The sequence below is a fragment of the Nuphar pumila genome, chromosome 7, assembly GCF_984573655.1.
Source record: "Nuphar pumila chromosome 7, dmNupPumi1.hap1.1, whole genome shotgun sequence".
Taxonomy (NCBI): domain Eukaryota; kingdom Viridiplantae; phylum Streptophyta; class Magnoliopsida; order Nymphaeales; family Nymphaeaceae; genus Nuphar; species Nuphar pumila.
Window position 1 is genome coordinate 112,110,534 of NC_143255.1, and position 12,790 is coordinate 112,123,323.

Here is a 12,790-nt window from a genome sequence, read left to right on the forward strand (position 1 = left end):
GAGATCATAATAAATATTTTCTTCATCCTCATTTATTTCTTCTTGAGAAAAAACAAAGTAAGAGCACACTACAAGGGGTCTTTAGTGGCATTAGATAATGCCACTGAAGACCCCCTAAATCGCCGCTTATTGCAGAGTGGTGATCATGTATTCGCTGCTGCAGCTCTTCTCACTATAGGCTTTTAGCGGCAACTCATAGGGATATAGCGGAAATTTGAAAATACCGGTTTTTATGATGAGCAATTCAATAATGCCGCTAAATATTAAGCACCATTTTACCCGCACACCGTCAGACTATAGGTGCAATTGTTAATTGCCACTATATGTTATTGGTGGCAATATAAAACGCAACTATAGTTACAGTTTTTTTTTTAAAAATTGTTTAACAGTACATTTTAGATAGCATTATAAACCTTGCACAAGTAATAAAATATACAAAATATGCATTTTATATTGATTGTGGCTTTCCATGTAAACCTGGATAGTTTCAATGATTTAAAATCAAAGTTTCATAACATAAACAAATTTGTACAAACATCGTTCAGTTCTTCAAATAAATTAAATTACATCATCATATATAAATTGTAGCCCCACCAAAGCTCAATCTCTCTCTTGAACATTCAACTATAAAGAAGCTATAGGTCATCTTTCAAAATACATTGTAAATTGCATCCTATTACCCTGCTACTTCTCTCTCTACACATCTGTGGCCTAAATCACGACACCATATGAATTATAAGCTGGAACAGGCATGCGTGAACCATAGGGGTGAACTCCAATTACACCATATGGATTAAGAGGCTGCTATTGTTGGCCAAGCATCATTTGCTGCTACTCCTGTTGAAACATGAAGGAATTAATCTTTTCAATCATTAATGATGGAATCTGAATTTCAATTTCTCCACATTGATCAGTGAAAACATACTCTTTTTACCAACAAGAATAAGCAGGAAATCAAAAAGAGACTTCAACCACAAATTCGGCACAAGGTGCCATGAAAAAAGCAAAGGATAAAAAAGGTATGGAAGCATTCTCACTTTCTGATTAAACTTGTTAAAATCCTTTAAGAAAAATAACTAAGTTGGAGGACTTACACATGTAAACAGAATGAATTGCTTAAAGCAAGTATTAAGATGTGCTTCTTTGAGGCTCACAATCTTCTGGAAGTGTGAATGATAAATATGGGCATAAACACGGAATAAGCATTTGAAAATAGTCTTAACTACATCTTTAAAATTGGGAGGGAATGATGCCCCTGCAACAAAATCCTGAATCATAACAAGGAAATTGCATTTTACCAATTTTTTGGGGAAATATAGATTCATTGTCAAGTTATGCTTCAATCCAGTCTATCAAATACTCCATTAACTCTGGTGCAGATACCTCTGGGTTTTTCTATTTGGACCCCAGCTCACCTGCAGTCGTACCTGTAATTTACACCTTTAAAATATTATTTTAAATGAGATAACAATCCTAAATATATCACATGGTTTCACCTTTTACTGCCAATAATGCACAAAAAGCATAATAACAAATAAGGGCTACAAAATTTTAATTTACAGTCATTTTGTTGAATGCTTTGTTCAAAAACAAACAAAAATCTTCTCAAAAGCATGAAAGTTCTTTTATAGTCAAAGATTGAGAGAAAAATCGATTATTGAAATGAAAGATTTGAAAATATAAGTAAAAAGCCTCATTCTTTTGAAAGGAATTTTTGGAAGACAACAAAATTTATATTTAAAAAGCACTTATTAGAAAACTTTAATATGGATCCAGTTTTATTGGATCTCATATTCAGATCACAGGCAATCATAATTTGATTCTCCAGTTTCCTATACCTTACCTTGATTTTCACGGAAAAATCTATCGTGTGATTTTCTGACCTCATGTTATAAAATTAAAACTGCATTCAATAAACCTACATATATAATCTGCCGGTTAATCTCATAACTCATTCTTTTATGCCTTCATTTATTCGTCCATTTGGATGCAAAGCTTTTTTAATCATGTATCCATTATTTTATTTTATTTTTTTTTGTTTCACATATTGAAAACAATAGAGTCTGCCTAATAGTAATTACTAAAAAAAATCATTCAACATTCACATAGATGAACGCCCAAAAAGAACTTTAATCTTGGTCACTGGAAAATATTTTTTTTGCTGTGACTATACCTTATTCCATTACAAACACTTTTTTTTTATTTGTTCTGTTATGCAAACCACAACAGAAACGAAGCAAACCACATGATAAAGAGAATACACCAGATTTATGAGGTTCGGCACTCAAGCATACATCCACGAGCCAAAGAGGAACAAAAATCCACGAGCAAGATGCTAAGAAATACAGAGGCGAATATGGAGCTCTCAAAATCTGAATATGGAGCTCTCAAAACCTTAATCCCCTCTCATGTCCAACTCTAAAAAAGAGATGGCTATATATATGATGGGCATAAAAACCTAACCAGTACAAAAGGAAAAAGATACATAACTAGATAAGTCCATACTACAGGAGCTCCACCACTGCACCTCCGAAGGAAGTCCGATCCCTCGGGTACCATCACAAACTCCATTGAAAATTCACATTGTATGATCATTAAAATATTTTTTGATAAGTCATAATTTGAAGCGGGTCCAGAATTCAAGACACCCACAACATGTTCTTTACCCAAGTTCTTACATGGTGAATATTGCCAACTTGCTGATTGAAATACAAAAAGGCAACACAAAAGAAAAAGCACTAATGCGCTATATTTTGGATGCATAAATGATACATAATCCTCCTCACCACAAAATCTACAAAGCATATCTCTCCTTGAATTGGGTCATATATCCTCTCTTTTCCTAGTAGAGTAGATGAAAAGCGTGCAAGGAAAGTGACGTTGATGTTAAGTATGGTGCTGAATTGACGGCAATGGAATGCATTTTAGCCAGAACCCCAAAGTGGGCTAATAATGAGCGGCAACCTTTACCAACCATACTTGAGAAAAATGCTCCTGTCAGTCATAAAAGGGAACAATGGCCACCACCTTTTTTCTTCTGATACCATGATCATACTTTATTTTAGTGCTATGAATTACTCTATCCACATGACCCAACAATCCTTACAGTCCATCACATCATGCAACCATAAAGAGCAGGGTTTTTTTGGTCCTAGATGCATGACACCATGAATGTGATAACGTGTCAATTCATGAACATGGTCCTCCAAAGTAAAACCCACTTTTTTTGAGTGTTCACACAGAGGCCACGTGAATGCAGAAGTCATCATTTTCATAGATTTGCATGGGGGGAGGCAAGTTCGTATGACATAGGCACCCTTTATTTACATAGTTCTTGGTGTTGGAATTGACTTTTAATGTTCCTTACTCTTAGTTTTGTACCATACTTCATTTTTATATGATATGGAACCCTCGCCGAGAACCCGAGTCACTTAATAGGCCTCCCCGGGGAGGTAAACCTCGGGTGGAGTTTCCTTATGAATATGCTAAGACCATTATCAGTGACAGAATCGACTGCTGATGCATTACACTGAGTCTTGTAATAGATCAGAATCTTACTGCTAATACAAATAAACTTAGTCTTGTAATAGATTATCCCTTGTTCCTGATGAATTGTCCTGAACCGTATGAGTGATAAGAAGCTAAAAAAAAAAAAGATAAAGGGTGCGTTTTAGCTGAGAATGGGATGCTAATCATATAAATTTAAACCCCACTATACAGAACAATGCTTATTACCTGCACTTAAAAAGGGTTCTTCTCTACCTTCAGTCACTTAGAAATCTTGAAATAGACCAATTTCCTGGTTCTTTCTTACAATGCTGTGACCTAAAGTTGGACAGAATTTCAAGCCCACTCTTACAAAAGCAGAGTATGAAATTTCTAATTTGACCCAGAAAAATTAGAAAATAAATAAAGATATAAATTTGGCCTCAGTTGTGTGAATTTGATTTAGACTTATTTAGACCAACCTGTTTACAGGCTGATGACTCCCAACTTAAAAACAGTAGGCGCTGGATCTGGGATACAATAATGCTTAAGTGCCTGCCTATGTGACATAAGCATATGATTGGCATGTGTCACATAAGCAGGCACTTAAGCAAGCCTTGGTACTCGTTCAGTAGACTCTCCGCCTACTGCATGCTATGCAACCTGTTAACTCCAACAGAATACGTCTATATTTAATCCTACCTCCAATTGACAATCAATTCTTCAGATCAAACTGGGAGTTTTAACAATGACAATGATATATACAGGGGCCTGATGTATCTTCTAGTATGAAAACTGAAGAAAAAGATTCTTTAAAAAAGAAAGTTGAAGAACAACCTATCTCCCCACAGACAAGAAGAGGATCTTTAAGAAAGCTACTAGCAATTCAGAGAATTCCTCTATATGTTGCAGATATATCATACGTACAAAGAGAAACTAAACATCAGAATTACACTAAACACAAGTTTCCTTTTTTTTTTTTGAAATACAAGCTGGGGTTAGGCAGACCCCTACCAGTTATATACCATTGGGTTTTGAACCTGCAATGTCCCAACACAAGGTGACTTGCACTAGCTGCTCCTACCAGACAAGCAGAGCCTCTGTTGGCCACACAAGTTTCGTTTTTGCTCCCCTGTTTTCAAACAAGTCAACCTAAGCTCTGGTCCCACATTGGCACGCATTGTCTTCATTGGTGGCTGCGGACTCGGATCTGAAGAATGTCTAACCTATGCTATCGGGACACATGTTTGGAACTTTAAACAGGAGAAAATATCCCCATGCTTTTTGGACGATCCATTTTATAGGCATCATAGGGCACCTTTCTGTTTTTTGAGGATACTGTAGCTTCATACACTTAAGCCATTCAGGTCAAAATGCACCGAAATAAAGTGGTGCTGTTGTTCCAAACTTTAGATTGTAGTCTGTTGCTGTTCTTGTTTGCTTTAAAAATATCTCAATCAGCCGACAATTAAACGACACGTCTGCTTGGCTTTCTATGAAAATTGTTCTCACATTTATAAGAGAATGATTCTCGTTAGGCATGCCATATGTTTTTACTGTTGAAGCAATTTCCCGATCACATCATTTCACAATCAACATCATGACATAAATCAGGATATGAATCAACATGGTAATCAAGATTAACAGTTGATTGAAACATGAACAGGGAGCAAACATGTCGTTATCCACATAATACCAGAATCCAGACAAAAGCCAATGACCAAACAGATGCATATAACATAATAGAAACAACAGAAGTATGTTAATATTATGTAATAGGCTAAGGCGTACGAAAGTACTCTCCTTAGAGAAGATTCGCCCCCACATACGGTGCAAATACGGTCTATCGTCCTTCTCTCAGGATATAATAGTCTCGACGATCCGGATCGGTGCACTCTGATAGTAGATCGTCCTTCGAAGACAACCTCTCAGAAGCACTATTGCAGAAAACCCCTTTCTAGGAAAACTCGGGAGAACAAGAGAAAGATAGCAGCAGGGAGAGAGAAAACAAATAGTCAGACGACTAATGACTTATCTAGTCCTTTCGTTAATGGATCATTGGACTCTGATTGGATATGACCCTAAAGGGCCAATTCTCCGAACCCGAGCTCGGCCCAGCCCGGCTCGGCTCGGCACGACACGATGGGGCGGGCAGGCGCATGCACACGCGCGTATGTGTTTTAGTCATCTCACTCCCTTGTTCTTCGAAACAAGTGTAAGAGCTTTCATGTAGGTTATAAAGCCCACAACATCCTTGAAACTCTTCAATATGAGACTATTCTACATCATCAAGTCCAAACATACTCCAAAAAGGAGTGGTACCCACATTTTTTTTATTTGAATTCTCTCATTTTTCCTTCCTACATCCAACATTCTCCCACAAATTCAAAGAATGAAAACAAGAGGAAACCAAAATGCAAGATAGAGTAATCTGCAGCAGGACATATCATGCTTTCAGTAATGGTACCTTTCGATTTGAATCGCTACCTTAGTTAACCAACTTTACCCCTATAGGAACGAAGTGAACTAAAGTCTTGAACTTGAACCTTTGGTGTAGGAGTGTCCATTAGCAACAACATGATAAAGGTTTTGTTTGTAATCTTTAGGGGCAGCGTGTTAAAGGCCATGTGCCTGAATCATGTTTTATGAGTGACTTCAGGAATAACCCAATTCCTTAAACTGTAGCCACATAGTCACACTCGCATAAGTGGGCTTCTCCAGAGATGCACTGCTAACATCTCGCCTAGAAGGCTTTAAACCCATTCAGAGTTTTAACTTTTTCTTAACTTACAACTACAACACCTTTCCAGAGTAATCAGAGAAACAGACACAGATGCATAGTATCACATTAAGAAGGTGTTATCAAGTTCACCATATAGCTTGTTATTACCACATTGAACCTATTTTATGGGATCTCTACTCAGATAGGTTGGGTTGGCATTATAGATGAACTACTGATGGGTTTCATTCTTATCCCCTCCCTAGATTTCAAGATTAATGACTTATCTAGTCCTTTCGTTAATGGATCAATTGTGTTATCTTTGGATCCAACATAATTCACAACAACCACTGACTGAGACATCAATTTTCTTACAGATTTTATTCTGACTTGGATGTGTCTTCTCTGCTTTTGATTATATTTTGTGCTTTTGATCTTTGCAATTGTGGTCATATTGTCACAATGCACAAATATTGCAGAAATTGGTTTATTCATTAAAGAAAGTTTCTCAAGAAGTCTCTTTAACCATTCAGCTTCTATTCCTGTGATATCTAAAGCACAGAGCTCAGCCTCAAAAGTAGACCGTGACAAGATGATCTGCTTTACTGATCTCCAGACGACTGTGCCACCACCCAAGGTAAATACATACTCTGTTACGCCATAACTTCTAGAGTTCATGGCTATCCAACTCGCATCACTATATCCCTTAAGTACAACAGGGATTCTTTTGTAATGCAAACTCAAGGAAATAGTTTCTTTTAGGTACCTAAGGACCCTGTTAAATGCCTTCCAATGAGTGTGATTTGGACAACTTGTGTATCTATTTAATTTTGTCATTGAAAACAAAATATCTAGTTTCATGCAATTTACAAGATACATCAAATTTTCAATAATCTGGGAATACCTTAATTGAGACACAGGACACCAGTCATATTCTTATAAAGAATAATAAAAGAGTCATATGAAGTTGCTACAGATCTTCCTTGGTTATAACCAAATTTCTCAAGTACTTTCTCAATATAATGAGATTGAAAAATAAATATATCATCAGTTGAGCGAGTCAACTTTAAGCCTAAGATCACATTTGCAACACCCATATCTTTCATATCAAATTTATTATTAAGAAACGAGTTTGTCTCATTCACAATTCTCATATTGGAACCCTCCTTTTGTTTGAACCCATTGGCAACCAGTCTCGCCTTGTATTTATTAATGAATCCATCTGGTTTTAACTTTTTCTTAAAGATCCATTTGCACCCAATAGTGGAACTACCACGAGGGAGATTAACCAGTTTCCAAGTGCCATTATAGACAATAGAGTCAATTTCACTCTTTATGGCTTCTTTTCAATGCCTTGCTTCAGGTGAAGCCATTGAATCTCGGAAAGTGGAAGGATCATCCTCGATAAGGTAAGTGATACAGTCACTTCCCAAATCCTTGGTAATCTGTGGTCTCTTGCTCCTTCTTGGTTCAACCACTTCCTCAAACTCAATTGGTCTAGGGTGTGAACAAGATGGCTCAACCACCACATCTGTCATCCTTTCTACATGTTCGAGAATGAAACCAGAAGTTAAAAGTATATCTAAAGAAGAAAGATTCTGAGGTACACCAACTTTCATGAGAAATACATCCTCAAAAAATGTAGCTTCTCGAAGCTCAACAATAAAGTTTACATTTATGTCAGATATCTCAGACTTAATTACTAAGAACTTATAAGCATAGTTATTCTCTACATAACCCAAAAAGACAACATCTACGGTTTTAGGACCCATCTTCTTCTTGTTGTGCTCTGGAATAAGTACCTTTGCAAGGCACCCCCACACTTTAAGGTATTTCAAGCTAGATTTTCTATTTCTTCAGAGTTCAAAAGGGCTACTGTATTTATGCTTTTAAGGAATTCTATTCAGAATATGACAAGTTATATTTAGAGCATCCCCCCACATATAGGTAGGTAATCTAGAACTCCTTAGTAGAGCATTTATCATGTCGGTTAGAGTTCTATTCTTCCTTTTTGCAATCTCATTAGATTGAGGAGAATATGGAGCGGTAAACTCATGAATTATTCCAACAGATTTGCAATATTCATCAAGTTTGTTACAGGTATATTTTCTTCCTCTATCAGACCTCAAACTTTTAAGTTTTCTATCAGTTTGTGTTTCCGCTTCATTCTTAAAAATAAGAAACTTATCAAAAGCTTCATCTTTTGATTTTAGCAGATACACATAACAGTATTTAGTGGCATTATCTATAAAAGTGATAAAGTACTTTTTATGATTTCTGGTTAACACTTTATTAAACTCACCGATATATGTGTGTACCAGATACAATATTTCAAAATCTCTAACAATCGTATGGAATGGTTTCCTACATTGTTTTGCTTGCATACAAATTTCACATTTTTTAGTTTTATCTATGAAATGCGCATGAATAATCTTCAAGTTCATCATGCGTTTTACAAAATTAAAATTCACATGACCCAATCTATTATGTCACAAGTCAGATGATTTTATATTATAAGCAACATTAGACAATGAATCAGAAGAAATATTATTCTCTAATTTATTACTGCAAACATGTTCAACTCAAAGTTTAAACAAATCATCATCTAAATACCCCTTGCCAGTAAAGGTTCTAGAATGTAAAATAACAACTTTATTATATTTAAAATTGAATTCATAACCTTCTCTAACTAGACATGAATCACTTAAAATGTTCCTTCTAACTACAGGCACATGGTGCATTCTGTCTAAAGATAGAACTTGTCCCGAAGGAAACTTCAGATTCATGCGTCCAATCCCTAATACTTTTGCAGTCGTTGAATTGCCCAGAGTCACGGATCTGCCTGCATCAGCCTTGTATGAGACAAAGACAGACTTATCAGCACAAACATACACATTAGCCCCAATGTCAACCAACCACTTAGGCGGCTCATAAACATGATAGATTTGTGCATTAACAGAAACATACCCAGTACTGGTCTCAACGACCTCAGTCACCATATTGACTTGAGGCGTTCCATCTGCGGTCCCATGAGCCTTGGTCTTCTTAGAAGGACATTCCTTAGCCCAGTGCTCAACCTATCCACAGTTCCAATATGGTTTGTTCTTTGCCTTCTTCTAGATTTTGGCCTTAGGTTTAAATTGGTTTTTCATTACAGGTTTCGATTTTTGTCTCTTGCCTTTAAAAGATTTGGTCATCATGTTCACTTTAGGTTGTTCAGTTGGCATCACAACCTGTTTCTGACTCTTATGCTCTTCCTCAATGGCTATGGATACCATAAGATCATCCAGGGAAATCCTTCCTCTACGGTGCTTGAGAGACATACCAAAGTCTACCCAAGACTTAAGGAATTTTCTACAATGGTCATAACTTGAAACTTCTCAAGAAGTTTCATATCAGCCTCAGCCAAACTGTGGAGCAACAACAGAAACTTGTGTGTCTGTTCAGTGACCGACTTGCCCTCCACCATCTGATATTTCATAAACTTGGCAACCGAGTACTTCTCAAGACCTTGGTCTTCAGTATTGTACTTTTTGTCAAGTTGATCCTATAAGGCTTTAGCAGTGGTAGACGAGGAACAATATACATCGAACAAAGTGTTGAACAGAGCCAATAGAATGCAACCACGACATATATTGTCCTTCTCTTTCCACTCTACAGCCGTATTAACCGCAACGGAATCAGGGTCAATCTCAAAAACTGAAGAGCAATCGAGATCTAGAACAGATAACAGACTTATAGTCGTGAACCAGATTTTCATGCGTTGTTGCCAACGCTTAAAATTCTGACCAGCAAATTTTTTTGGCATACCAGACATGTCCACTTTTGGTATAAAACTAGACGAAGTCGACATGTTTTGTATATTCTCTAAGACTGTTGGAGAAATTTTCCAATCACATCGTTTCACAATCAACATCATGACATAAATCGGGATATGAATAAATAAGGTAATAAAGATTATCAGTTGATTGAAACATGAACATGGAGCAAACATGTCGATATCCACATAATTTCGGAATCTAGACAAAAACCAATGACCAAACAGATGCATAGAACATAATAGAAATAACAGAAGCATGTTGATATTATGTAATAGGCTAAGTCGTACAAAAGTACTCCCCTTAGAGAAGATTCGCCCCCACAGATGGTGCAAATAGGGTCCAACGTCCTTCTCCCAGGATACAATAGCCTCGACGATCGAGATCGGTGCACTCCGACAATAGATCATCCTTCGAAGACAACCTCTTGGAACCACTATTGCAGAAAACCCCTTTCTGGGAAAACTCAGGAGAACGAGAGAAAGATAGCAGCAGGGAGAGAGAAAACGAAGAGTCAGGCGACTTCCTCTGTGTTTGTAACCCCAGCCCTAACCACGTTTTTATAACCCACGAACGGTTACAAAAGCGTGGAAGAGACCCATTATGAAATACGAGGGGTCGTGACTCGATAACGGATCTATCTGTTATCCATTCTCTTAACCCATTATCTAATCCAAATAAAACAAAAAATTGGAGCAAAAAGATTGTTGGACTCTGATTGGATATGGCCTTAAAGGGCCAATTACCCGAACCTGAACCCAAACCCGAACCCGAACCCGAACCCGAACTTGAACTTGAGTCGATCCGGCTCGACACGACGAGCGGGCGCCCGCGCGCATGTGTGTGGCAATCATCCCACTCTCTTGTTCTTTGGAACAAGTGTAAGAGCTTCCATGTAGGTTATAAAGCCCACAACATCCTTGAAACTCTTCAATATGGGACTATTTCACATCATCAAGTCCAAACATACTCCAAAAAGGAGTGGTACCCACGTTTTCTTTATTTGAATTCTCTCATCTTTCCTTCCTACATCCAACATTTATAACATTGCAAACTCAATTAAAGGGAGTTATAAGAGTATGAATCAAATACAAAAATGCTCAAAACTTATGTGATCTTCTTTTCACATGTCAAAATTTGCCCCATGCAAAATTATTATCAGATACAACAAATTTGACTTGTTTTCTTAAATACCCTACAATTTATCAAATCTGTCAAATAGACAATTTGACAGGTTTTCAATTTTTTCTAGATGCTTTTACCTGTCACAACTGTGAATTTTTTATTTTCATAGGTCACGACGCTAAAAGTTGATGGGCTTACCAAACTTGTCAACAAAATCACAATTGATATTGGGATATTGAAAAAATTATTGTGAAATTCTAAAAAACTTGTGAAACTATTGAGGAGTATCATAACTCACGTTGCAAAAATCCTTTACCTTGCCAAACTCGCATGGAGTATCACATGAAGTATTGTGAAATTACTAAAAACTTGCAAAAGTCCTGTATTGTAAAATTTTCAAGAAGTATCGCACCAATATTACAAAATCCTTTTTTCTTACAAAATTTTTTCTATATAAATAATGCTTTATTTCTCAAACCTTTATTTGCATGCAAATTACCTATTTTTGCAACCCTAGGGTTCTTTTGGTCTCCAACCAGTGGTCTCCAATCCTTCCAGTGACATTCCGATGATATTTCATTCTTTCACAAAATGAAGTTGCTTATACATTTTGCATCCATTCCATTTTTAAAAAAAATGAAGTCGCTCATACATTGCATTCATTCCATTATTTCACAAAATAAAGTCACTCACACATTTTGCATTCATTCCATTCTTTTATAAAATAAAGTCACTTATACATTTCATTCTTTCACAAAATAAAGTCACTTGTACATTGCATTCATTTCATTCTTCACAAAATGAAGTCGCTAATACATTACATTCATTTCATTCTTTTATAAAATGAAGTCACTCATACATTGCATTCATTCCACTCTTTTACAAAATGAAGTTACTCATACATTTTGCATTCATTTTATTCTTTCATAAAATGAAGTCACTTATACATTGCTTTTATTTCATTCTTTCACAAAATGAAGTCGCTCATACATTAATTATTTCATTCTTTCATAAAATAAAGTCACTCATACATTGCATTCATTTCACTCTTTCACAAAATGAATGTCACTCATACATTTTGCATCCATTACATTGTTTTACAAAATGAAGTCGCCCATATATTGCATTCATTCTATTCTTTTACAAAATAAAGTTGCTCATACATTTTGCATCCATTTCATTCTTTTACAAAATGAAATCATACATTTCATTCTTTCATAAAATGAAGTAGTTCATACATTGTATTTGTTTCATTCTTTCATAAAATGAAGTCACTCATACATTGCATTCATTTCATTGTTTAATAAAAATAAAGTCACTTATACATTGCATGCATTCATTTCATTCTTTCATAAAAATAAAGTCCCTCATACAATTTGCATTCATTTCATTCTTTCACAAAATGAAGTTGCTCATACATTGCATCCATTCCATTCTTTCATAAAATAAAGTCACTCATACAATTTGCATTCATTTCATTCTTTTACAAAATGAAGTCATTCCATTCTTTCACAAAATGAAGTCATTCCATTCTTTCACAAAATGAAGTCACTAATATATTGGATTTATTTCATTTTTTTATAAAATAAAATCACTTATATATTGCATTCATTTCATTTTTTCACACAATAAAATTACTCAT

At 35.9% G+C, this 12,790-nt stretch overlaps 1 pseudogene; it reads right to left on the bottom strand.

Moving 5' to 3' along the window:
- Window positions 1-793: 793 nt before the first annotated feature.
- On the bottom strand, window positions 794-10,022 carry LOC149832957 (putative MOB kinase activator-like 2B; annotated as a pseudogene).
- Window positions 10,023-12,790: the final 2,768 nt, after the last annotated feature.